This window comes from Patagioenas fasciata, unplaced genomic scaffold, assembly GCF_037038585.1.
Source record: "Patagioenas fasciata isolate bPatFas1 unplaced genomic scaffold, bPatFas1.hap1 Unplaced_9, whole genome shotgun sequence".
Taxonomy (NCBI): domain Eukaryota; kingdom Metazoa; phylum Chordata; class Aves; order Columbiformes; family Columbidae; genus Patagioenas; species Patagioenas fasciata.
In genome coordinates, this window is record NW_027288811.1 from 198,256 (window position 1) to 223,311 (window position 25,056).

Consider the following 25,056-nt stretch of genomic DNA (forward strand, 5'->3'; position numbering starts at 1 on the left):
CGTGGTGCTGGGTGCACATCCCCGGGTGCTCGTGGAAAGGTTTCTGCATGGTTTTCGCTGAGGAATCGTGTGTGTGCACATGGACAAAGAGAAGGCGCAGCAACCAGGTTCCAGCGCCGAAGAAGGCAAAAGGCGAGGTTTCCGGCGCTATCTCCTTCTCTCCCCAGAGCTAGTCGCGCAAAGCAAGCCGCTAAGCCGGCGACCGGCAAGAGAGCTACAACGAAGCATGCCGAACGGAGAAAATAGCAGCAGCTCATCTGTTCACACCTTGTTTCTGCCATGTGCTTGAACGCCAAGACGTTCGCGCTTCTGTGAGATGAAAGACGTCCTTCTGCATATGTGGTTGCTCACACCGGTGCACTTGTTAGTGTATCCATTCAGTCCTGGGCTGCGGGGCATTCAGAAGTGGCTCTGTGGAGACGTCTGCATAGAGGCAGCTGTCAGAACACGCACACTCGATTGTTCACCAAAACATATGCAGACGCGTCCTTAGCCTGTAGATTTGGATGCACAGAGTTCCCTGTGTTCGCAAGAGACAAGGGAATCGCGTCTGTGCGCACAGAAGCAATAGCGGACCGTTTCCCTCGGAGTGAACGCGAAAGAGCCGTCTATATACTCGCAGACACGCGAACGTGCCTCAATGCGGTCACAGAGGCAGCAGCTTTTGCACAGATGCTCCTGGTGATTCTGGCACTTTCCAGGCACACTCCTGAAAGTCGCGCACACTGCTGTTCACTCGCTAAACGACCTCTTGGGAAACACGTCTCCGGTCGACGGACCGCTCAGATTGCTTCTCGTGTAACTGTGAACTGTGTCAGCGCAGGGAATCCGTCTCTGTTGAGCAGATGTCAATCCTGCCTCGCTTTTGCTTTGTTGCCTCTACCAAGATGATTTCCCGTTTCTCTCTTCACTGGAGCACGCAGACACAGCCAACGCACATCAAGTGTCAAGAGACACGCTCTGCTGAGCTCAACGCTTGTGCAGATGCACATGTGCGACGAAGTCAACACACGTGCTTGTGGAGAGAAAGAAAGGGACTCCCAGGCGTGTGGAGCGACGGGGAGAAAGAGCGGGCGCTGAGGAACACAGTTTCAAACAGACTGTCTCCACACAAACAGGCACCTGTCTGCAGGTATCCTAGATCTTGATTCTTGAACTTGAGGAAACACGCGTCTGAGCAAAACTCCCAAACGCTTCCAGGAAAGACACAGGCTCTCCCACAAGCACACAAGTGTTTGCCCTCAGCTATAGATCAGGGACAAGCCTGTGAAGAGATGCCCTGCTATTCTTTCGCCTTATGGCATCATGTGTTTCGTTCCTCTTGGAGATCGATTGTTAAACGTCTTTCCTCGGGCGACTGTGAAGCATTTGCCAGCGGAGGAGAAGTAGCACGGAGCAGCATTCAGTACTGCCTACGAGTGTCTTTGCTACCCTACTAGCGGAGCTCCAAGAACAGGCACACATCTTCAGGTACCTTCCAAATGTGGATTCCCCTGCAGCCCCGTAGGCGGGCGTGCAGTACGCCAACCGTCAACGGACGTTTTTCCCCTCAAGCCTGTCAGGACGTTGCTCGTCCGTCTTTCCCTCAATAGATGGGAGTAGGCGCGCTTGCGGATGTGTGCGTGTGTGTGGCCACGCGTTTGCTTAGGCATCAGTGTGTGAAAAGGTAGGTGCTTTTCTCTAGCTGCGTGTGCGTGCACGTGGTGCTGGGTGCACATCCCCGGGTGCTCGTGGAAAGGTTTCTGCATGGTTTTCGCTGAGGAATCGTGTGTGTGCACATGGACAAAGAGAAGGCGCAGCAACCAGGTTCCAGCGCCGAAGAAGGCAAAAGGCGAGGTTTCCGGCGCTATCTCCTTCTCTCCCCAGAGCTAGTCGCGCAAAGCAAGCCGCTAAGCCGGCGACCGGCAAGAGAGCTACAACGAAGCATGCCGAACGGAGAAAATAGCAGCAGCTCATCTGTTCACACCTTGTTTCTGCCATGTGCTTGAACGCCAAGACGTTCGCGCTTCTGTGAGATGAAAGACGTCCTTCTGCATATGTGGTTGCTCACACCGGTGCACTTGTTAGTGTATCCATTCAGTCCTGGGCTGCGGGGCATTCAGAAGTGGCTCTGTGGAGACGTCTGCATAGAGGCAGCTGTCAGAACACGCACACTCGATTGTTCACCAAAACATATGCAGACGCGTCCTTAGCCTGTAGATTTGGATGCACAGAGTTCCCTGTGTTCGCAAGAGACAAGGGAATCGCGTCTGTGCGCACAGAAGCAATAGCGGACCGTTTCCCTCGGAGTGAACGCGAAAGAGCCGTCTATATACTCGCAGACACGCGAACGTGCCTCAATGCGGTCACAGAGGCAGCAGCTTTTGCACAGATGCTCCTGGTGATTCTGGCACTTTCCAGGCACACTCCTGAAAGTCGCGCACACTGCTGTTCACTCGCTAAACGACCTCTTGGGAAACACGTCTCCGGTCGACGGACCGCTCAGATTGCTTCTCGTGTAACTGTGAACTGTGTCAGCGCAGGGAATCCGTCTCTGTTGAGCAGATGTCAATCCTGCCTCGCTTTTGCTTTGTTGCCTCTACCAAGATGATTTCCCGTTTCTCTCTTCACTGGAGCAGGCAGACACAGCCAACGCACATCAAGTGTCAAGAGACACGCTCTGCTGAGCTCAACGCTTGTGCAGATGCACATGTGCGACGAAGTCAACACACGTGCTTGTGGAGAGAAAGAAAGGGACTCCCAGGCGTGTGGAGCGACGGGGAGAAAGAGCGGGCGCTGAGGAACACAGTTTCAAACAGACTGTCTCCACACAAACAGGCACCTGTCTGCAGGTATCCTAGATCTTGATTCTTGAACTTGAGGAAACACGCGTCTGAGCAAAACTCCCAAACGCTTCCAGGAAAGACACAGGCTCTCCCACAAGCACACAAGTGTTTGCCCTCAGCTATAGATCAGGGACAAGCCTGTGAAGAGATGCCCTGCTATTCTTTCGCCTTATGGCATCATGTGTTTCGTTCCTCTTGGAGATCGATTGTTAAACGTCTTTCCTAGGGCGACTGTGAAGCATTTGCCAGCGGAGGAGAAGTAGCACGGAGCAGCATTCAGTACTGCCTACGAGTGTCTTTGCTACCCTACTAGCGGAGCTCCAAGAACAGGCACACATCTTCAGGTACCTTCCAAATGTGGATTCCCCTGCAGCCCCGTAGGCGGGCGTGCAGTACGCCAACCGTCAACGGACGTTTTTCCCCTCAAGCCTGTCAGGACGTTGCTCGTCCGTCTTTCCCTCAATAGATGGGAGTAGGCGCGCTTGCGGATGTGTGCGTGTGTGTGGCCACGCGTTTGCTTAGGCATCAGTGTGTGAAAAGGTAGGTGCTTTTCTCTAGCTGCGTGTGCGTGCACGTGGTGCTGGGTGCACATCCCCGGGTGCTCGTGGAAAGGTTTCTGCATGGTTTTCGCTGAGGAATCGTGTGTGTGCACATGGACAAAGAGAAGGCGCAGCAACCAGGTTCCAGCGCCGAAGAAGGCAAAAGGCGAGGTTTCCGGCGCTATCTCCTTCTCTCCCCAGAGCTAGTCGCGCAAAGCAAGCCGCTAAGCCGGCGACCGGCAAGAGAGCTACAATGAAGCATGCCGAACGGAGAAAATAGCAGCAGCTCATCTGTTCACACCTTGTTTCTGCCATGTGCTTGAACGCCAAGACGTTCGCGCTTCTGTGAGATGAAAGACGTCCTTCTGCATATGTGGTTGCTCACACCGGTGCACTTGTTAGTGTATCCATTCAGTCCTGGGCTGCGGGGCATTCAGAAGTGGCTCTGTGGAGACGTCTGCATAGAGGCAGCTGTCAGAACACGCACACTCGATTGTTCACCAAAACATATGCAGACGCGTCCTTAGCCTGTAGATTTGGATGCACAGAGTTCCCTGTGTTCGCAAGAGACAAGGGAATCGCGTCTGTGCGCACAGAAGCAATAGCGGACCGTTTCCCTCGGAGTGAACGCGAAAGAGCCGTCTATATACTCGCAGACACGCGAACGTGCCTCAATGCGGTCACAGAGGCAGCAGCTTTTGCACAGATGCTCCTGGTGATTCTGGCACTTTCCAGGCACACTCCTGAAAGTCGCGCACACTGCTGTTCACTCGCTAAACGACCTCTTGGGAAACACGTCTCCGGTCGACGGACCGCTCAGATTGCTTCTCGTGTAACTGTGAACTGTGTCAGCGCAGGGAATCCGTCTCTGTTGAGCAGATGTCAATCCTGCCTCGCTTTTGCTTTGTTGCCTCTACCAAGATGATTTCCCGTTTCTCTCTTCACTGGAGCAGGCAGACACAGCCAACGCACATCAAGTGTCAAGAGACACGCTCTGCTGAGCTCAACGCTTGTGCAGATGCACATGTGCGACGAAGTCAACACACGTGCTTGTGGAGAGAAAGAAAGGGACTCCCAGGCGTGTGGAGCGACGGGGAGAAAGAGCGGGCGCTGAGGAACACAGTTTCAAACAGACTGTCTCCACACAAACAGGCACCTGTCTGCAGGTATCCTAGATCTTGATTCTTGAACTTGAGGAAACACGCGTCTGAGCAAAACTCCCAAACGCTTCCAGGAAAGACACAGGCTCTCCCACAAGCACACAAGTGTTTGCCCTCAGCTATAGATCAGGGACAAGCCTGTGAAGAGATGCCCTGCTATTCTTTCGCCTTATGGCATCATGTGTTTCGTTCCTCTTGGAGATCGATTGTTAAACGTCTTTCCTAGGGCGACTGTGAAGCATTTGCCAGCGGAGGAGAAGTAGCACGGAGCAGCATTCAGTACTGCCTACGAGTGTCTTTGCTACCCTACTAGCGGAGCTCCAAGAACAGGCACACATCTTCAGGTACCTTCCAAATGTGGCTTCCCCTGCAGCCCCGTAGGCGGGCGTGCAGTACGCCAACCGTCAACGGACGTTTTTCCCCTCAAGCCTGTCAGGACGTTGCTCGTCCGTCTTTCCCTCAATAGATGGGAGTAGGCGCGCTTGCGGATGTGTGCGTGTGTGTGGCCACGCGTTTGCTTAGGCATCAGTGTGTGAAAAGGTAGGTGCTTTTCTCTAGCTGCGTGTGCGTGCACGTGGTGCTGGGTGCACATCCCCGGGTGCTCGTGGAAAGGTTTCTGCATGGTTTTCGCTGAGGAATCGTGTGTGTGCACATGGACAAAGAGAAGGCGCAGCAACCAGGTTCCAGCGCCGAAGAAGGCAAAAGGCGAGGTTTCCGGCGCTATCTCCTTCTCTCCCCAGAGCTAGTCGCGCAAAGCAAGCCGCTAAGCCGGCGACCGGCAAGAGAGCTACAACGAAGCATGCCGAACGGAGAAAATAGCAGCAGCTCATCTGTTCACACCTTGTTTCTGCCATGTGCTTGAACGCCAAGACGTTCGCGCTTCTGTGAGATGAAAGACGTCCTTCTGCATATGTGGTTGCTCACACCGGTGCACTTGTTAGTGTATCCATTCAGTCCTGGGCTGCGGGGCATTCAGAAGTGGCTCTGTGGAGACGTCTGCATAGAGGCAGCTGTCAGAACACGCACACTCGATTGTTCACCAAAACATATGCAGACGCGTCCTTAGCCTGTAGATTTGGATGCACAGAGTTCCCTGTGTTCGCAAGAGACAAGGGAATCGCGTCTGTGCGCACAGAAGCAATAGCGGACCGTTTCCCTCGGAGTGAACGCGAAAGAGCCGTCTATATACTCGCAGACACGCGAACGTGCCTCAATGCGGTCACAGAGGCAGCAGCTTTTGCACAGATGCTCCTGGTGATTCTGGCACTTTCCAGGCACACTCCTGAAAGTCGCGCACACTGCTGTTCACTCGCTAAACGACCTCTTGGGAAACACGTCTCCGGTCGACGGACCGCTCAGATTGCTTCTCGTGTAACTGTGAACTGTGTCAGCGCAGGGAATCCGTCTCTGTTGAGCAGATGTCAATCCTGCCTCGCTTTTGCTTTGTTGCCTCTACCAAGATGATTTCCCGTTTCTCTCTTCACTGGAGCACGCAGACACAGCCAACGCACATCAAGTGTCAAGAGACACGCTCTGCTGAGCTCAACGCTTGTGCAGATGCACATGTGCGACGAAGTCAACACACGTGCTTGTGGAGAGAAAGAAAGGGACTCCCAGGCGTGTGGAGCGACGGGGAGAAAGAGCGGGCGCTGAGGAACACAGTTTCAAACAGACTGTCTCCACACAAACAGGCACCTGTCTGCAGGTATCCTAGATCTTGATTCTTGAACTTGAGGAAACACGCGTCTGAGCAAAACTCCCAAACGCTTCCAGGAAAGACACAGGCTCTCCCACAAGCACACAAGTGTTTGCCCTCAGCTATAGATCAAGGACAAGCCTGTGAAGAGATGCCCTGCTATTCTTTCGCCTTATGGCATCATGTGTTTCGTTCCTCTTGGAGATCGATTGTTAAACGTCTTTCCTAGGGCGACTGTGAAGCATTTGCCAGCGGAGGAGAAGTAGCACGGAGCAGCATTCAGTACTGCCTACGAGTGTCTTTGCTACCCTACTAGCGGAGCTCCAAGAACAGGCACACATCTTCAGGTACCTTCCAAATGTGGATTCCCCTGCAGCCCCGTAGGCGGGCGTGCAGTACGCCAACCGTCAACGGACGTTTTTCCCCTCAAGCCTGTCAGGACGTTGCTCGTCCGTCTTTCCCTCAATAGATGGGAGTAGGCGCGCTTGCGGATGTGTGCGTGTGTGTGGCCACGCGTTTGCTTAGGCATCAGTGTGTGAAAAGGTAGGTGCTTTTCTCTAGCTGCGTGTGCGTGCACGTGGTGCTGGGTGCACATCCCCGGGTGCTCGTGGAAAGGTTTCTGCATGGTTTTCGCTGAGGAATCGTGTGTGTGCACATGGACAAAGAGAAGGCGCAGCAACCAGGTTCCAGCGCCGAAGAAGGCAAAAGGCGAGGTTTCCGGCGCTATCTCCTTCTCTCCCCAGAGCTAGTCGCGCAAAGCAAGCCGCTAAGCCGGCGACCGGCAAGAGAGCTACAACGAAGCATGCCGAACGGAGAAAATAGCAGCAGCTCATCTGTTCACACCTTGTTTCTGCCATGTGCTTGAACGCCAAGACGTTCGCGCTTCTGTGAGATGAAAGACGTCCTTCTGCATATGTGGTTGCTCACACCGGTGCACTTGTTAGTGTATCCATTCAGTCCTGGGCTGCGGGGCATTCAGAAGTGGCTCTGTGGAGACGTCTGCATAGAGGCAGCTGTCAGAACACGCACACTCGATTGTTCACCAAAACATATGCAGACGCGTCCTTAGCCTGTAGATTTGGATGCACAGAGTTCCCTGTGTTCGCAAGAGACAAGGGAATCGCGTCTGTGCGCACAGAAGCAATAGCGGACCGTTTCCCTCGGAGTGAACGCGAAAGAGCCGTCTATATACTCGCAGACACGCGAACGTGCCTCAATGCGGTCACAGAGGCAGCAGCTTTTGCACAGATGCTCCTGGTGATTCTGGCACTTTCCAGGCACACTCCTGAAAGTCGCGCACACTGCTGTTCACTCGCTAAACGACCTCTTGGGAAACACGTCTCCGGTCGACGGACCGCTCAGATTGCTTCTCGTGTAACTGTGAACTGTGTCAGCGCAGGGAATCCGTCTCTGTTGAGCAGATGTCAATCCGGCCTCGCTTTTGCTTTGTTGCCTCTACCAAGATGATTTCCCGTTTCTCTCTTCACTGGAGCACGCAGACACAGCCAACGCACATCAAGTGTCAAGAGACACGCTCTGCTGAGCTCAACGCTTGTGCAGATGCACATGTGCGACGAAGTCAACACACGTGCTTGTGGAGAGAAAGAAAGGGACTCCCAGGCGTGTGGAGCGACGGGGAGAAAGAGCGGGCGCTGAGGAACACAGTTTCAAACAGACTGTCTCCACACAAACAGGCACCTGTCTGCAGGTATCCTAGATCTTGATTCTTGAACTTGAGGAAACACGCGTCTGAGCAAAACTCCCAAACGCTTCCAGGAAAGACACAGGCTCTCCCACAAGCACACAAGTGTTTGCCCTCAGCTATAGATCAGGGACAAGCCTGTGAAGAGATGCCCTGCTATTCTTTCGCCTTATGGCATCATGTGTTTCGTTCCTCTTGGAGATCGATTGTTAAACGTCTTTCCTAGGGCGACTGTGAAGCATTTGCCAGCGGAGGAGAAGTAGCACGGAGCAGCATTCAGTACTGCCTACGAGTGTCTTTGCTACCCTACTAGCGGAGCTCCAAGAACAGGCACACATCTTCAGGTACCTTCCAAATGTGGATTCCCCTGCAGCCCCGTAGGCGGGCGTGCAGTACGCCAACCGTCAACGGACGTTTTTCCCCTCAAGCCTGTCAGGACGTTGCTCGTCCGTCTTTCCCTCAATAGATGGGAGTAGGCGCGCTTGCGGATGTGTGCGTGTGTGTGGCCACGCGTTTGCTTAGGCATCAGTGTGTGAAAAGGTAGGTGCTTTTCTCTAGCTGCGTGTGCGTGCACGTGGTGCTGGGTGCACATCCCCGGGTGCTCGTGGAAAGGTTTCTGCATGGTTTTCGCTGAGGAATCGTGTGTGTGCACATGGACAAAGAGAAGGCGCAGCAACCAGGTTCCAGCGCCGAAGAAGGCAAAAGGCGAGGTTTCCGGCGCTATCTCCTTCTCTCCCCAGAGCTAGTCGCGCAAAGCAAGCCGCTAAGCCGGCGACCGGCAAGAGAGCTACAACGAAGCATGCCGAACGGAGAAAATAGCAGCAGCTCATCTGTTCACACCTTGTTTCTGCCATGTGCTTGAACGCCAAGACGTTCGCGCTTCTGTGAGATGAAAGACGTCCTTCTGCATATGTGGTTGCTCACACCGGTGCACTTGTTAGTGTATCCATTCAGTCCTGGGCTGCGGGGCATTCAGAAGTGGCTCTGTGGAGACGTCTGCATAGAGGCAGCTGTCAGAACACGCACACTCGATTGTTCACCAAAACATATGCAGACGCGTCCTTAGCCTGTAGATTTGGATGCACAGAGTTCCCTGTGTTCGCAAGAGACAAGGGAATCGCGTCTGTGCGCACAGAAGCAATAGCGGACCGTTTCCCTCGGAGTGAACGCGAAAGAGCCGTCTATATACTCGCAGACACGCGAACGTGCCTCAATGCGGTCACAGAGGCAGCAGCTTTTGCACAGATGCTCCTGGTGATTCTGGCACTTTCCAGGCACACTCCTGAAAGTCGCGCACACTGCTGTTCACTCGCTAAACGACCTCTTGGGAAACACGTCTCCGGTCGACGGACCGCTCAGATTGCTTCTCGTGTAACTGTGAACTGTGTCAGCGCAGGGAATCCGTCTCTGTTGAGCAGATGTCAATCCTGCCTCGCTTTTGCTTTGTTGCCTCTACCAAGATGATTTCCCGTTTCTCTCTTCACTGGAGCAGGCAGACACAGCCAACGCACATCAAGTGTCAAGAGACACGCTCTGCTGAGCTCAACGCTTGTGCAGATGCACATGTGCGACGAAGTCAACACACGTGCTTGTGGAGAGAAAGAAAGGGACTCCCAGGCGTGTGGAGCGACGGGGAGAAAGAGCGGGCGCTGAGGAACACAGTTTCAAACAGACTGTCTCCACACAAACAGGCACCTGTCTGCAGGTATCCTAGATCTTGATTCTTGAACTTGAGGAAACACGCGTCTGAGCAAAACTCCCAAACGCTTCCAGGAAAGACACAGGCTCTCCCACAAGCACACAAGTGTTTGCCCTCAGCTATAGATCAGGGACAAGCCTGTGAAGAGATGCCCTGCTATTCTTTCGCCTTATGGCATCATGTGTTTCGTTCCTCTTGGAGATCGATTGTTAAACGTCTTTCCTAGGGCGACTGTGAAGCATTTGCCAGCGGAGGAGAAGTAGCACGGAGCAGCATTCAGTACTGCCTACGAGTGTCTTTGCTACCCTACTAGCGGAGCTCCAAGAACAGGCACACATCTTCAGGTACCTTCCAAATGTGGATTCCCCTGCAGCCCCGTAGGCGGGCGTGCAGTACGCCAACCGTCAACGGACGTTTTTCCCCTCAAGCCTGTCAGGACGTTGCTCGTCCGTCTTTCCCTCAATAGATGGGAGTAGGCGCGCTTGCGGATGTGTGCGTGTGTGTGGCCACGCGTTTGCTTAGGCATCAGTGTGTGAAAAGGTAGGTGCTTTTCTCTAGCTGCGTGTGCGTGCACGTGGTGCTGGGTGCACATCCCCGGGTGCTCGTGGAAAGGTTTCTGCATGGTTTTCGCTGAGGAATCGTGTGTGTGCACATGGACAAAGAGAAGGCGCAGCAACCAGGTTCCAGCGCCGAAGAAGGCAAAAGGCGAGGTTTCCGGCGCTATCTCCTTCTCTCCCCAGAGCTAGTCGCGCAAAGCAAGCCGCTAAGCCGGCGACCGGCAAGAGAGCTACAACGAAGCATGCCGAACGGAGAAAATAGCAGCAGCTCATCTGTTCACACCTTGTTTCTGCCATGTGCTTGAACGCCAAGACGTTCGCGCTTCTGTGAGATGAAAGACGTCCTTCTGCATATGTGGTTGCTCACACCGGTGCACTTGTTAGTGTATCCATTCAGTCCTGGGCTGCGGGGCATTCAGAAGTGGCTCTGTGGAGACGTCTGCATAGAGGCAGCTGTCAGAACACGCACACTCGATTGTTCACCAAAACATATGCAGACGCGTCCTTAGCCTGTAGATTTGGATGCACAGAGTTCCCTGTGTTCGCAAGAGACAAGGGAATCGCGTCTGTGCGCACAGAAGCAATAGCGGACCGTTTCCCTCGGAGTGAACGCGAAAGAGCCGTCTATATACTCGCAGACACGCGAACGTGCCTCAATGCGGTCACAGAGGCAGCAGCTTTTGCACAGATGCTCCTGGTGATTCTGGCACTTTCCAGGCACACTCCTGAAAGTCGCGCACACTGCTGTTCACTCGCTAAACGACCTCTTGGGAAACACGTCTCCGGTCGACGGACCGCTCAGATTGCTTCTCGTGTAACTGTGAACTGTGTCAGCGCAGGGAATCCGTCTCTGTTGAGCAGATGTCAATCCTGCCTCGCTTTTGCTTTGTTGCCTCTACCAAGATGATTTCCCGTTTCTCTCTTCACTGGAGCAGGCAGACACAGCCAACGCACATCAAGTGTCAAGAGACACGCTCTGCTGAGCTCAACGCTTGTGCAGATGCACATGTGCGACGAAGTCAACACACGTGCTTGTGGAGAGAAAGAAAGGGACTCCCAGGCGTGTGGAGCGACGGGGAGAAAGAGCGGGCGCTGAGGAACACAGTTTCAAACAGACTGTCTCCACACAAACAGGCACCTGTCTGCAGGTATCCTAGATCTTGATTCTTGAACTTGAGGAAACACGCGTCTGAGCAAAACTCCCAAACGCTTCCAGGAAAGACACAGGCTCTCCCACAAGCACACAAGTGTTTGCCCTCAGCTATAGATCAGGGACAAGCCTGTGAAGAGATGCCCTGCTATTCTTTCGCCTTATGGCATCATGTGTTTCGTTCCTCTTGGAGATCGATTGTTAAACGTCTTTCCTAGGGCGACTGTGAAGCATTTGCCAGCGGAGGAGAAGTAGCACGGAGCAGCATTCAGTACTGCCTACGAGTGTCTTTGCTACCCTACTAGCGGAGCTCCAAGAACAGGCACACATCTTCAGGTACCTTCCAAATGTGGATTCCCCTGCAGCCCCGTAGGCGGGCGTGCAGTACGCCAACCGTCAACGGACGTTTTTCCCCTCAAGCCTGTCAGGACGTTGCTCGTCCGTCTTTCCCTCAATAGATGGGAGTAGGCGCGCTTGCGGATGTGTGCGTGTGTGTGGCCACGCGTTTGCTTAGGCATCAGTGTGTGAAAAGGTAGGTGCTTTTCTCTAGCTGCGTGTGCGTGCACGTGGTGCTGGGTGCACATCCCCGGGTGCTCGTGGAAAGGTTTCTGCATGGTTTTCGCTGAGGAATCGTGTGTGTGCACATGGACAAAGAGAAGGCGCAGCAACCAGGTTCCAGCGCCGAAGAAGGCAAAAGGCGAGGTTTCCGGCGCTATCTCCTTCTCTCCCCAGAGCTAGTCGCGCAAAGCAAGCCGCTAAGCCGGCGACCGGCAAGAGAGCTACAACGAAGCATGCCGAACGGAGAAAATAGCAGCAGCTCATCTGTTCACACCTTGTTTCTGCCATGTGCTTGAACGCCAAGACGTTCGCGCTTCTGTGAGATGAAAGACGTCCTTCTGCATATGTGGTTGCTCACACCGGTGCACTTGTTAGTGTATCCATTCAGTCCTGGGCTGCGGGGCATTCAGAAGTGGCTCTGTGGAGACGTCTGCATAGAGGCAGCTGTCAGAACACGCACACTCGATTGTTCACCAAAACATATGCAGACGCGTCCTTAGCCTGTAGATTTGGATGCACAGAGTTCCCTGTGTTCGCAAGAGACAAGGGAATCGCGTCTGTGCGCACAGAAGCAATAGCGGACCGTTTCCCTCGGAGTGAACGCGAAAGAGCCGTCTATATACTCGCAGACACGCGAACGTGCCTCAATGCGGTCACAGAGGCAGCAGCTTTTGCACAGATGCTCCTGGTGATTCTGGCACTTTCCAGGCACACTCCTGAAAGTCGCGCACACTGCTGTTCACTCGCTAAACGACCTCTTGGGAAACACGTCTCCGGTCGACGGACCGCTCAGATTGCTTCTCGTGTAACTGTGAACTGTGTCAGCGCAGGGAATCCGTCTCTGTTGAGCAGATGTCAATCCTGCCTCGCTTTTGCTTTGTTGCCTCTACCAAGATGATTTCCCGTTTCTCTCTTCACTGGAGCACGCAGACACAGCCAACGCACATCAAGTGTCAAGAGACACGCTCTGCTGAGCTCAACGCTTGTGCAGATGCACATGTGCGACGAAGTCAACACACGTGCTTGTGGAGAGAAAGAAAGGGACTCCCAGGCGTGTGGAGCGACGGGGAGAAAGAGCGGGCGCTGAGGAACACAGTTTCAAACAGACTGTCTCCACACAAACAGGCACCTGTCTGCAGGTATCCTAGATCTTGATTCTTGAACTTGAGGAAACACGCGTCTGAGCAAAACTCCCAAACGCTTCCAGGAAAGACACAGGCTCTCCCACAAGCACACAAGTGTTTGCCCTCAGCTATAGATCAGGGACAAGCCTGTGAAGAGATGCCCTGCTATTCTTTCGCCTTATGGCATCATGTGTTTCGTTCCTCTTGGAGATCGATTGTTAAACGTCTTTCCTAGGGCGACTGTGAAGCATTTGCCAGCGGAGGAGAAGTAGCACGGAGCAGCATTCAGTACTGCCTACGAGTGTCTTTGCTACCCTACTAGCGGAGCTCCAAGAACAGGCACACATCTTCAGGTACCTTCCAAATGTGGATTCCCCTGCAGCCCCGTAGGCGGGCGTGCAGTACGCCAACCGTCAACGGACGTTTTTCCCCTCAAGCCTGTCAGGACGTTGCTCGTCCGTCTTTCCCTCAATAGATGGGAGTAGGCGCGCTTGCGGATGTGTGCGTGTGTGTGGCCACGCGTTTGCTTAGGCATCAGTGTGTGAAAAGGTAGGTGCTTTTCTCTAGCTGCGTGTGCGTGCACGTGGTGCTGGGTGCACATCCCTGGGTGCTCGTGGAAAGGTTTCTGCATGGTTTTCGCTGAGGAATCGTGTGTGTGCACATGGACAAAGAGAAGGCGCAGCAACCAGGTTCCAGCGCCGAAGAAGGCAAAAGGCGAGGTTTCCGGCGCTATCTCCTTCTCTCCCCAGAGCTAGTCGCGCAAAGCAAGCCGCTAAGCCGGCGACCGGCAAGAGAGCTACAACGAAGCATGCCGAACGGAGAAAATAGCAGCAGCTCATCTGTTCACACCTTGTTTCTGCCATGTGCTTGAACGCCAAGACGTTCGCGCTTCTGTGAGATGAAAGACGTCCTTCTGCATATGTGGTTGCTCACACCGGTGCACTTGTTAGTGTATCCATTCAGTCCTGGGCTGCGGGGCATTCAGAAGTGGCTCTGTGGAGACGTCTGCATAGAGGCAGCTGTCAGAACACGCACACTCGATTGTTCACCAAAACATATGCAGACGCGTCCTTAGCCTGTAGATTTGGATGCACAGAGTTCCCTGTGTTCGCAAGAGACAAGGGAATCGCGTCTGTGCGCACAGAAGCAATAGCGGACCGTTTCCCTCGGAGTGAACGCGAAAGAGCCGTCTATATACTCGCAGACACGCGAACGTGCCTCAATGCGGTCACAGAGGCAGCAGCTTTTGCACAGATGCTCCTGGTGATTCTGGCACTTTCCAGGCACACTCCTGAAAGTCGCGCACACTGCTGTTCACTCGCTAAACGACCTCTTGGGAAACACGTCTCCGGTCGACGGACCGCTCAGATTGCTTCTCGTGTAACTGTGAACTGTGTCAGCGCAGGGAATCCGTCTCTGTTGAGCAGATGTCAATCCTGCCTCGCTTTTGCTTTGTTGCCTCTACCAAGATGATTTCCCGTTTCTCTCTTCACTGGAGCAGGCAGACACAGCCAACGCACATCAAGTGTCAAGAGACACGCTCTGCTGAGCTCAACGCTTGTGCAGATGCACATGTGCGACGAAGTCAACACACGTGCTTGTGGAGAGAAAGAAAGGGACTCCCAGGCGTGTGGAGCGACGGGGAGAAAGAGCGGGCGCTGAGGAACACAGTTTCAAACAGACTGTCTCCACACAAACAGGCACCTGTCTGCAGGTATCCTAGATCTTGATTCTTGAACTTGAGGAAACACGCGTCTGAGCAAAACTCCCAAACGCTTCCAGGAAAGACACAGGCTCTCCCACAAGCACACAAGTGTTTGCCCTCAGCTATAGATCAGGGACAAGCCTGTGAAGAGATGCCCTGCTATTCTTTCGCCTTATGGCATCATGTGTTTCGTTCCTCTTGGAGATCGATTGTTAAACGTCTTTCCTCGGGCGACTGTGAAGCATTTGCCAGCGGAGGAGAAGTAGCACGGAGCAGCATTCAGTACTGCCTACGAGTGTCTTTGCTACCCTACTAGCGGAGCTCCAAGAACAGGCACACATCTTCAGGTACCTTCCAAATGTGGATTCCCCTGCAGCCCCGTAGGCGGGCGTGCAGTACGCCAACCGTCAACGGACGTTTTTCCCCTCAAGCCTGTCAGGACGTTGCTCGTCCGTCTTTCCCTCAATAGATGGGAGTAGGCGCGCTTGCGGATGTGTGCGTGTGTGTGGCCACGCGTTTGCTTAGGCATCAGTGTGTGAAAAGGTAGGTGCTTTTCTCTAGCTGCGTGTGCGTGCACGTGGTGCTGGGTGCACATCCCCGGGTGCTCGTGGAAAGGTTTCTGCATGGTTTTCGCTGAGGAATCGTGTGTGTGCACATGGACAAAGAGAAGGCGCAGCAACCAGGTTCCAGCGCCGAAGAAGGCAAAAGGCGAGGTTTCCGGCGCTATCTCCTTCTCTCCCCAGAGCTAGTCGCGCAAAGCAAGCCGCTAAGCCGGCGACCGGCAAGAGAGCTACAACGAAGCATGCCGAACGGAGAAAATAGCAGCAGCTCATCTGTTCACACCTTGTTTCTGCCATGTGCTTGAACGCCAAGACGTTCGCGCTTCTGTGAGATGAAAGACGTCCTTCTGCATATGTGGTTGCTCACACCGGTGCACTTGTTAGTGTATCCATTCAGTCCTGGGCTGCGGGGCATTCAGAAGTGGCTCTGTGGAGACGTCTGCATAGAGGCAGCTGTCAGAACACGCACACTCGATTGTTCACCAAAACATATGCAGACGCGTCCTTAGCCTGTAGATTTGGATGCACAGAGTTCCCTGTGTTCGCAAGAGACAAGGGAATCGCGTCTGTGCGCACAGAAGCAATAGCGGACCGTTTCCCTCGGAGTGAACGCGAAAGAGCCGTCTATATACTCGCAGACACGCGAACGTGCCTCAATGCGGTCACAGAGGCAGCAGCTTTTGCACAGATGCTCCTGGTGATTCTGGCACTTTCCAGGCACACTCCTGAAAGTCGCGCACACTGCTGTTCACTCGCTAAACGACCTCTTGGGAAACACGTCTCCGGTCGACGGACCGCTCAGATTGCTTCTCGTGTAACTGTGAACTGTGTCAGCGCAGGGAATCCGTCTCTGTTGAGCAGATGTCAATCCTGCCTCGCTTTTGCTTTGTTGCCTCTACCAAGATGATTTCCCGTTTCTCTCTTCACTGGAGCAGGCAGACACAGCCAACGCACATCAAGTGTCAAGAGACACGCTCTGCTGAGCTCAACGCTTGTGCAGATGCACATGTGCGACGAAGTCAACACACGTGCTTGTGGAGAGAAAGAAAGGGACTCCCAGGCGTGTGGAGCGACGGGGAGAAAGAGCGGGCGCTGAGGAACACAGTTTCAAACAGACTGTCTCCACACAAACAGGCACCTGTCTGCAGGTATCCTAGATCTTGATTCTTGAACTTGAGGAAACACGCGTCTGAGCAAAACTCCCAAACGCTTCCAGGAAAGACACAGGCTCTCCCACAAGCACACAAGTGTTTGCCCTCAGCTATAGATCAGGGACAAGCCTGTGAAGAGATGCCCTGCTATTCTTTCGCCTTATGGCATCATGTGTTTCGTTCCTCTTGGAGATCGATTGTTAAACGTCTTTCCTAGGGCGACTGTGAAGCATTTGCCAGCGGAGGAGAAGTAGCACGGAGCAGCATTCAGTACTGCCTACGAGTGTCTTTGCTACCCTACTAGCGGAGCTCCAAGAACAGGCACACATCTTCAGGTACCTTCCAAATGTGGATTCCCCTGCAGCCCCGTAGGCGGGCGTGCAGTACGCCAACCGTCAACGGACGTTTTTCCCCTCAAGCCTGTCAGGACGTTGCTCGTCCGTCTTTCCCTCAATAGATGGGAGTAGGCGCGCTTGCGGATGTGTGCGTGTGTGTGGCCACGCGTTTGCTTAGGCATCAGTGTGTGAAAAGGTAGGTGCTTTTCTCTAGCTGCGTGTGCGTGCACGTGGTGCTGGGTGCACATCCCTGGGTGCTCGTGGAAAGGTTTCTGCATGGTTTTCGCTGAGGAATCGTGTGTGTGCACATGGACAAAGAGAAGGCGCAGCAACCAGGTTCCAGCGCCGAAGAAGGCAAAAGGCGAGGTTTCCGGCGCTATCTCCTTCTCTCCCCAGAGCTAGTCGCGCAAAGCAAGCCGCTAAGCCGGCGACCGGCAAGAGAGCTACAACGAAGCATGCCGAACGGAGAAAATAGCAGCAGCTCATCTGTTCACACCTTGTTTCTGCCATGTGCTTGAACGCCAAGACGTTCGCGCTTCTGTGAGATGAAAGACGTCCTTCTGCATATGTGGTTGCTCACACCGGTGCACTTGTTAGTGTATCCATTCAGTCCTGGGCTGCGGGGCATTCAGAAGTGGCTCTGTGGAGACGTCTGCATAGAGGCAGCTGTCAGAACACGCACACTCGATTGTTCACCAAAACATATGCAGACGCGTCCTTAGCCTGTAGATTTGGATGCACAGAGTTCCCTGTGTTCGCAAGAGACAAGGGAATCGCGTCTGTGCGCACAGAAGCAATAGCGGACCGTTTCCCTCGGAGTGAACGCGAAAGAGCCGTCTATATACTCGCAGACACGCGAACGTGCCTCAATGCGGTCACAGAGGCAGCAGCTTTTGCACAGATGCTCCTGGTGATTCTGGCACTTTCCAGGCACACTCCTGAAAGTCGCGCACACTGCTGTTCACTCGCTAAACGACCTCTTGGGAAACACGTCTCCGGTCGACGGACCGCTCAGATTGCTTCTCGTGTAACTGTGAACTGTGTCAGCGCAGGGAATCCGTCTCTGTTGAGCAGATGTCAATCCTGCCTCGCTTTTGCTTTGTTGCCTCTACCAAGATGATTTCCCGTTTCTCTCTTCACTGGAGCAGGCAGACACAGCCAACGCACATCAAGTGTCAAGAGACACGCTCTGCTGAGCTCAACGCTTGTGCAGATGCACATGTGCGACGAAGTCAACACACGTGCTTGTGGAGAGAAAGAAAGGGACTCCCAGGCGTGTGGAGCGACGGGGAGAAAGAGCGGGCGCTGAGGAACACAGTTTCAAACAGACTGTCTCCACACAAACAGGCACCTGTCTGCAGGTATCCTAGATCTTGATTCTTGAACTTGAGGAAACACGCGTCTGAGCAAAACTCCCAAACGCTTCCAGGAAAGACACAGGCTCTCCCACAAGCACACAAGTGTTTGCCCTCAGCTATAGATCAGGGACAAGCCTGTGAAGAGATGCCCTGCTATTCTTTCGCCTTATGGCATCATGTGTTTCGTTCCTCTTGGAGATCGATTGTTAAACGTCTTTCCTCGGGCGACTGTGAAGCATTTGCCAGCGGAGGAGAAGTAGCACGGAGCAGCATTCAGTACTGCCTACGAGTGTCTTTGCTACCCTACTAGCGGAGCTCCAAGAACAGGCACACATCTTCAGGTACCTTCCAAATGTGGATTCCCCTGCAGCCCCGTAGGCGGGCGTGCAGTACGCCAACCGTCAACGGACGTTTTTCCCCTCAAGCCTGTCAGGACGTTGCTCGTCCGTCTTTCCCTCAATAGATGGGAGTAGGCGCGCTTGCGGATGTGTGCGTGTGTGTGGCCACGCGTTTGCTTAGGCATCAGTGTGTGAAAAGGTAGGTGCTTTTCTCTAGCTGCGTGTGCGTGCACGTGGTGCTGGGTGCACATCCCCGGGTGCTCGTGGAAAGGTTTCTGCATGGTTTTCGCTGAGGAATCGTGTGTGTGCACATGGACAAAGAGAAGGCGCAGCAACCAGGTTCCAGCGCCGAAGAAGGCAAAAGGCGAGGTTTCCGGCGCTATCTCCTTCTCTCCCCAGAGCTAGTCGCGCAAAGCAAGCCGCTAAGCCGGCGACCGGCAAGAGAGCTACAACGAAGCATGCCGAACGGAGAAAATAGCAGCAGCTCATCTGTTCACACCTTGTTTCTGCCATGTGCTTGAACGCCAAGACGTTCGCGCTTCTGTGAGATGAAAGACGTCCTTCTGCATATGTGGTTGCTCACACCGGTGCACTTGTTAGTGTATCCATTCAGTCCTGGGCTGCGGGGCATTCAGAAGTGGCTCTGTGGAGACGTCTGCATAGAGGCAGCTGTCAGAACACGCACACTCGATTGTTCACCAAAACATATGCAGACGCGTCCTTAGCCTGTAGATTTGGATGCACAGAGTTCCCTGTGTTCGCAAGAGACAAGGGAATCGCGTCTGTGCGCACAGAAGCAATAGCGGACCGTTTCCCTCGGAGTGAACGCGAAAGAGCCGTCTATATACTCGCAGACACGCGAACGTGCCTCAATGCGGTCACAGAGGCAGCAGCTTTTGCACAGATGCTCCTGGTGATTCTGGCACTTTCCAGGCACACTCCTGAAAGTCGCGCACACTGCTGTTCACTCGCTAAACGACCTCTTGGGAAACACGTCTCCGGTCGACGGACCGCTCAGATTGCTTCTCGTGTAACTGTGAACTGTGTCAGCGCAGGGAATCCGTCTCTGTTGAGCAGATGTCAATCCTGCCTCGCTTTTGCTTTGTTGCCTCTACCAAGATGATTTCCCGTTTCTCTCTTCACTGGAGCACGCAGACACAGCCAACGCACATCAAGTGTCAAGAGACACGCTCTGCTGAGCTCAACGCTTGTGCAGATGCACATGTGCGACGAAGTCAACACACGTGCTTGTGGAGAGAAAGAAAGGGACTCCCAGGCGTGTGGAGCGACGGGGAGAAAGAGCGGGCGCTGAGGAACACAGTTTCAAACAGACTGTCTCCACACAAACAGGCACCTGTCTGCAGGTATCCTAGATCTTGATTCTTGAACTTGAGGAAACACGCGTCTGAGCAAAACTCCCAAACGCTTCCAGGAAAGACACAGGCTCTCCCACAAGCACACAAGTGTTTGCCCTCAGCTATAGATCAGGGACAAGCCTGTGAAGAGATGCCCTGCTATTCTTTCGCCTTATGGCATCATGTGTTTCGTTCCTCTTGGAGATCGATTGTTAAACGTCTTTCCTAGGGCGACTGTGAAGCATTTGCCAGCGGAGGAGAAGTAGCACGGAGCAGCATTCAGTACTGCCTACGAGTGTCTTTGCTACCCTACTAGCGGAGCTCCAAGAACAGGCACACATCTTCAGGTACCTTCCAAATGTGGATTCCCCTGCAGCCCCGTAGGCGGGCGTGCAGTACGCCAACCGTCAACGGACGTTTTTCCCCTCAAGCCTGTCAGGACGTTGCTCGTCCGTCTTTCCCTCAATAGATGGGAGTAGGCGCGCTTGCGGATGTGTGCGTGTGTGTGGCCACGCGTTTGCTTAGGCATCAGTGTGTGAAAAGGTAGGTGCTTTTCTCTAGCTGCGTGTGCGTGCACGTGGTGCTGGGTGCACATCCCTGGGTGCTCGTGGAAAGGTTTCTGCATGGTTTTCGCTGAGGAATCGTGTGTGTGCACATGGACAAAGAGAAGGCGCAGCAACCAGGTTCCAGCGCCGAAGAAGGCAAAAGGCGAGGTTTCCGGCGCTATCTCCTTCTCTCCCCAGAGCTAGTCGCGCAAAGCAAGCCGCTAAGCCGGCGACCGGCAAGAGAGCTACAACGAAGCATGCCGAACGGAGAAAATAGCAGCAGCTCATCTGTTCACACCTTGTTTCTGCCATGTGCTTGAACGCCAAGACGTTCGCGCTTCTGTGAGATGAAAGACGTCCTTCTGCATATGTGGTTGCTCACACCGGTGCACTTGTTAGTGTATCCATTCAGTCCTGGGCTGCGGGGCATTCAGAAGTGGCTCTGTGGAGACGTCTGCATAGAGGCAGCTGTCAGAACACGCACACTCGATTGTTCACCAAAACATATGCAGACGCGTCCTTAGCCTGTAGATTTGGATGCACAGAGTTCCCTGTGTTCGCAAGAGACAAGGGAATCGCGTCTGTGCGCACAGAAGCAATAGCGGACCGTTTCCCTCGGAGTGAACGCGAAAGAGCCGTCTATATACTCGCAGACACGGGAACGTGCCTCAATGCGGTCACAGAGGCAGCAGCTTTTGCACAGATGCTCCTGGTGATTCTGGCACTTTCCAGGCACACTCCTGAAAGTCGCGCACACTGCTGTTCACTCGCTAAACGACCTCTTGGGAAACACGTCTCCGGTCGACGGACCGCTCAGATTGCTTCTCGTGTAACTGTGAACTGTGTCAGCGCAGGGAATCCGTCTCTGTTGAGCAGATGTCAATCCTGCCTCGCTTTTGCTTTGTTGCCTCTACCAAGATGATTTCCCGTTTCTCTCTTCACTGGAGCACGCAGACACAGCCAACGCACATCAAGTGTCAAGAGACACGCTCTGCTGAGCTCAACGCTTGTGCAGATGCACATGTGCGACGAAGTCAACACACGTGCTTGTGGAGAGAAAGAAAGGGACTCCCAGGCGTGTGGAGCGACGGGGAGAAAGAGCGGGCGCTGAGGAACACAGTTTCAAACAGACTGTCTCCACACAAACAGGCACCTGTCTGCAGGTATCCTAGATCTTGATTCTTGAACTTGAGGAAACACGCGTCTGAGCAAAACTCCCAAACGCTTCCAGGAAAGACACAGGCTCTCCCACAAGCACACAAGTGTTTGCCCTCAGCTATAGATCAGGGACAAGCCTGTGAAGAGATGCCCTGCTATTCTTTCGCCTTATGGCATCATGTGTTTCGTTCCTCTTGGAGATCGATTGTTAAACGTCTTTCCTAGGGCGACTGTGAAGCATTTGCCAGCGGAGGAGAAGTAGCACGGAGCAGCATTCAGTACTGCCTACGAGTGTCTTTGCTACCCTACTAGCGGAGCTCCAAGAACAGGCACACATCTTCAGGTACCTTCCAAATGTGGATTCCCCTGCAGCCCCGTAGGCGGGCGTGCAGTACGCCAACCGTCAACGGACGTTTTTCCCCTCAAGCCTGTCAGGACGTTGCTCGTCCGTCTTTCCCTCAATAGATGGGAGTAGGCGCGCTTGCGGATGTGTGCGTGTGTGTGGCCACGCGTTTGCTTAGGCATCAGTGTGTGAAAAGGTAGGTGCTTTTCTCTAGCTGCGTGTGCGTGCACGTGGTGCTGGGTGCACATCCCTGGGTGCTCGTGGAAAGGTTTCTGCATGGTTTTCGCTGAGGAATCGTGTGTGTGCACATGGACAAAGAGAAGGCGCAGCAACCAGGTTCCAGCGCCGAAGAAGGCAAAAGGCGAGGTTTCCGGCGCTATCTCCTTCTCTCCCCAGAGCTAGTCGCGCAAAGGAAGCCGCTAAGCCGGCGACCGGCAAGAGAGCTACAACGAAGCATGCCGAACGGAGAAAATAGCAGCAGCTCATCTGTTCACACCTTGTTTCTGCCATGTGCTTGAACGCCAAGACGTTCGCGCTTCTGTGAGATGAAAGACGTCCTTCTGCATATGTGGTTGCTCACACCGGTGCACTTGTTAGTGTATCCATTCAGTCCTGGGCTGCGGGGCATTCAGAAGTGGCTCTGTGGAGACGTCTGCATAGAGGCAGCTGTCAGAACACGCACACTCGATTGTTCACCAAAACATATGCAGACGCGTCCTTAGCCTGTAGATTTGGATGCACAGAGTTCCCTGTGTTCGCAAGAGACAAGGGAATCGCGTCTGTGCGCACAGAAGCAATAGCGGACCGTTTCCCTCGGAGTGAACGCGAAAGAGCCGTCTATATACTCGCAGACACGCGAACGTGCCTCAATGCGGTCACAGAGGCAGCAGCTTTTGCACAGATGCTCCTGGTGATTCTGGCACTTTCCAGGCACACTCCTGAAAGTCGCGCACACTGCTGTTCACTCGCTAAACGACCTCTTGGGAAACACGTCTCCGGTCGACGGACCGCTCAGATTGCTTCTCGTGTAACTGTGAACTGTGTCAGCGCAGGGAATCCGTCTCTGTTGAGCAGATGTCAATCCTGCCTCGCTTTTGCTTTGTTGCCTCTACCAAGATGATTTCCCGTTTCTCTCTTCACTGGAGCACGCAGACACAGCCAACGCACATCAAGTGTCAAGAGACACGCTCTGCTGAGCTCAACGCTTGTGCAGATGCACATGTGCGACGAAGTCAACACACGTGCTTGTGGAGAGAAAGAAAGGGACTCCCAGGCGTGTGGAGCGACGGGGAGAAAGAGCGGGCGCTGAGGAACACAGTTTCAAACAGACTGTCTCCACACAAACAGGCACCTGTCTGCAGGTATCCTAGATCTTGATTCTTGAACTTGAGGAAACACGCGTCTGAGCAAAACTCCCAAACGCTTCCAGGAAAGACACAGGCTCTCCCACAAGCACACAAGTGTTTGCCCTCAGCTATAGATCAAGGACAAGCCTGTGAAGAGATGCCCTGCTATTCTTTCGCCTTATGGCATCATGTGTTTCGTTCCTCTTGGAGATCGATTGTTAAACGTCTTTCCTAGGGCGACTGTGAAGCATTTGCCAGCGGAGGAGAAGTAGCACGGAGCAGCATTCAGTACTGCCTACGAGTGTCTTTGCTACCCTACTAGCGGAGCTCCAAGAACAGGCACACATCTTCAGGTACCTTCCAAATGTGGATTCCCCTGCAGCCCCGTAGGCGGGCGTGCAGTACGCCAACCGTCAACGGACGTTTTTCCCCTCAAGCCTGTCAGGACGTTGCTCGTCCGTCTTTCCCTCAATAGATGGGAGTAGGCGCGCTTGCGGATGTGTGCGTGTGTGTGGCCACGCGTTTGCTTAGGCATCAGTGTGTGAAAAGGTAGGTGCTTTTCTCTAGCTGCGTGTGCGTGCACGTGGTGCTGGGTGCACATCCCTGGGTGCTCGTGGAAAGGTTTCTGCATGGTTTTCGCTGAGGAATCGTGTGTGTGCACATGGACAAAGAGAAGGCGCAGCAACCAGGTTCCAGCGCCGAAGAAGGCAAAAGGCGAGGTTTCCGGCGCTATCTCCTTCTCTCCCCAGAGCTAGTCGCGCAAAGCAAGCCGCTAAGCCGGCGACCGGCAAGAGAGCTACAACGAAGCATGCCGAACGGAGAAAATAGCAGCAGCTCATCTGTTCACACCTTGTTTCTGCCATGTGCTTGAACGCCAAGACGTTCGCGCTTCTGTGAGATGAAAGACGTCCTTCTGCATATGTGGTTGCTCACACCGGTGCACTTGTTAGTGTATCCATTCAGTCCTGGGCTGCGGGGCATTCAGAAGTGGCTCTGTGGAGACGTCTGCATAGAGGCAGCTGTCAGAACACGCACACTCGATTGTTCACCAAAACATATGCAGACGCGTCCTTAGCCTGTAGATTTGGATGCACAGAGTTCCCTGTGTTCGCAAGAGACAAGGGAATCGCGTCTGTGCGCACAGAAGCAATAGCGGACCGTTTCCCTCGGAGTGAACGCGAAAGAGCCGTCTATATACTCGCAGACACGCGAACGTGCCTCAATGCGGTCACAGAGGCAGCAGCTTTTGCACAGATGCTCCTGGTGATTCTGGCACTTTCCAGGCACACTCCTGAAAGTCGCGCACACTGCTGTTCACTCGCTAAACGACCTCTTGGGAAACACGTCTCCGGTCGACGGACCGCTCAGATTGCTTCTCGTGTAACTGTGAACTGTGTCAGCGCAGGGAATCCGTCTCTGTTGAGCAGATGTCAATCCTGCCTCGCTTTTGCTTTGTTGCCTCTACCAAGATGATTTCCCGTTTCTCTCTTCACTGGAGCACGCAGACACAGCCAACGCACATCAAGTGTCAAGAGACACGCTCTGCTGAGCTCAACGCTTGTGCAGATGCACATGTGCGACGAAGTCAACACACGTGCTTGTGGAGAGAAAGAAAGGGACTCCCAGGCGTGTGGAGCGACGGGGAGAAAGAGCGGGCGCTGAGGAACACAGTTTCAAACAGACTGTCTCCACACAAACAGGCACCTGTCTGCAGGTATCCTAGATCTTGATTCTTGAACTTGAGGAAACACGCGTCTGAGCAAAACTCCCAAACGCTTCCAGGAAAGACACAGGCTCTCCCACAAGCACACAAGTGTTTGCCCTCAGCTATAGATCAGGGACAAGCCTGTGA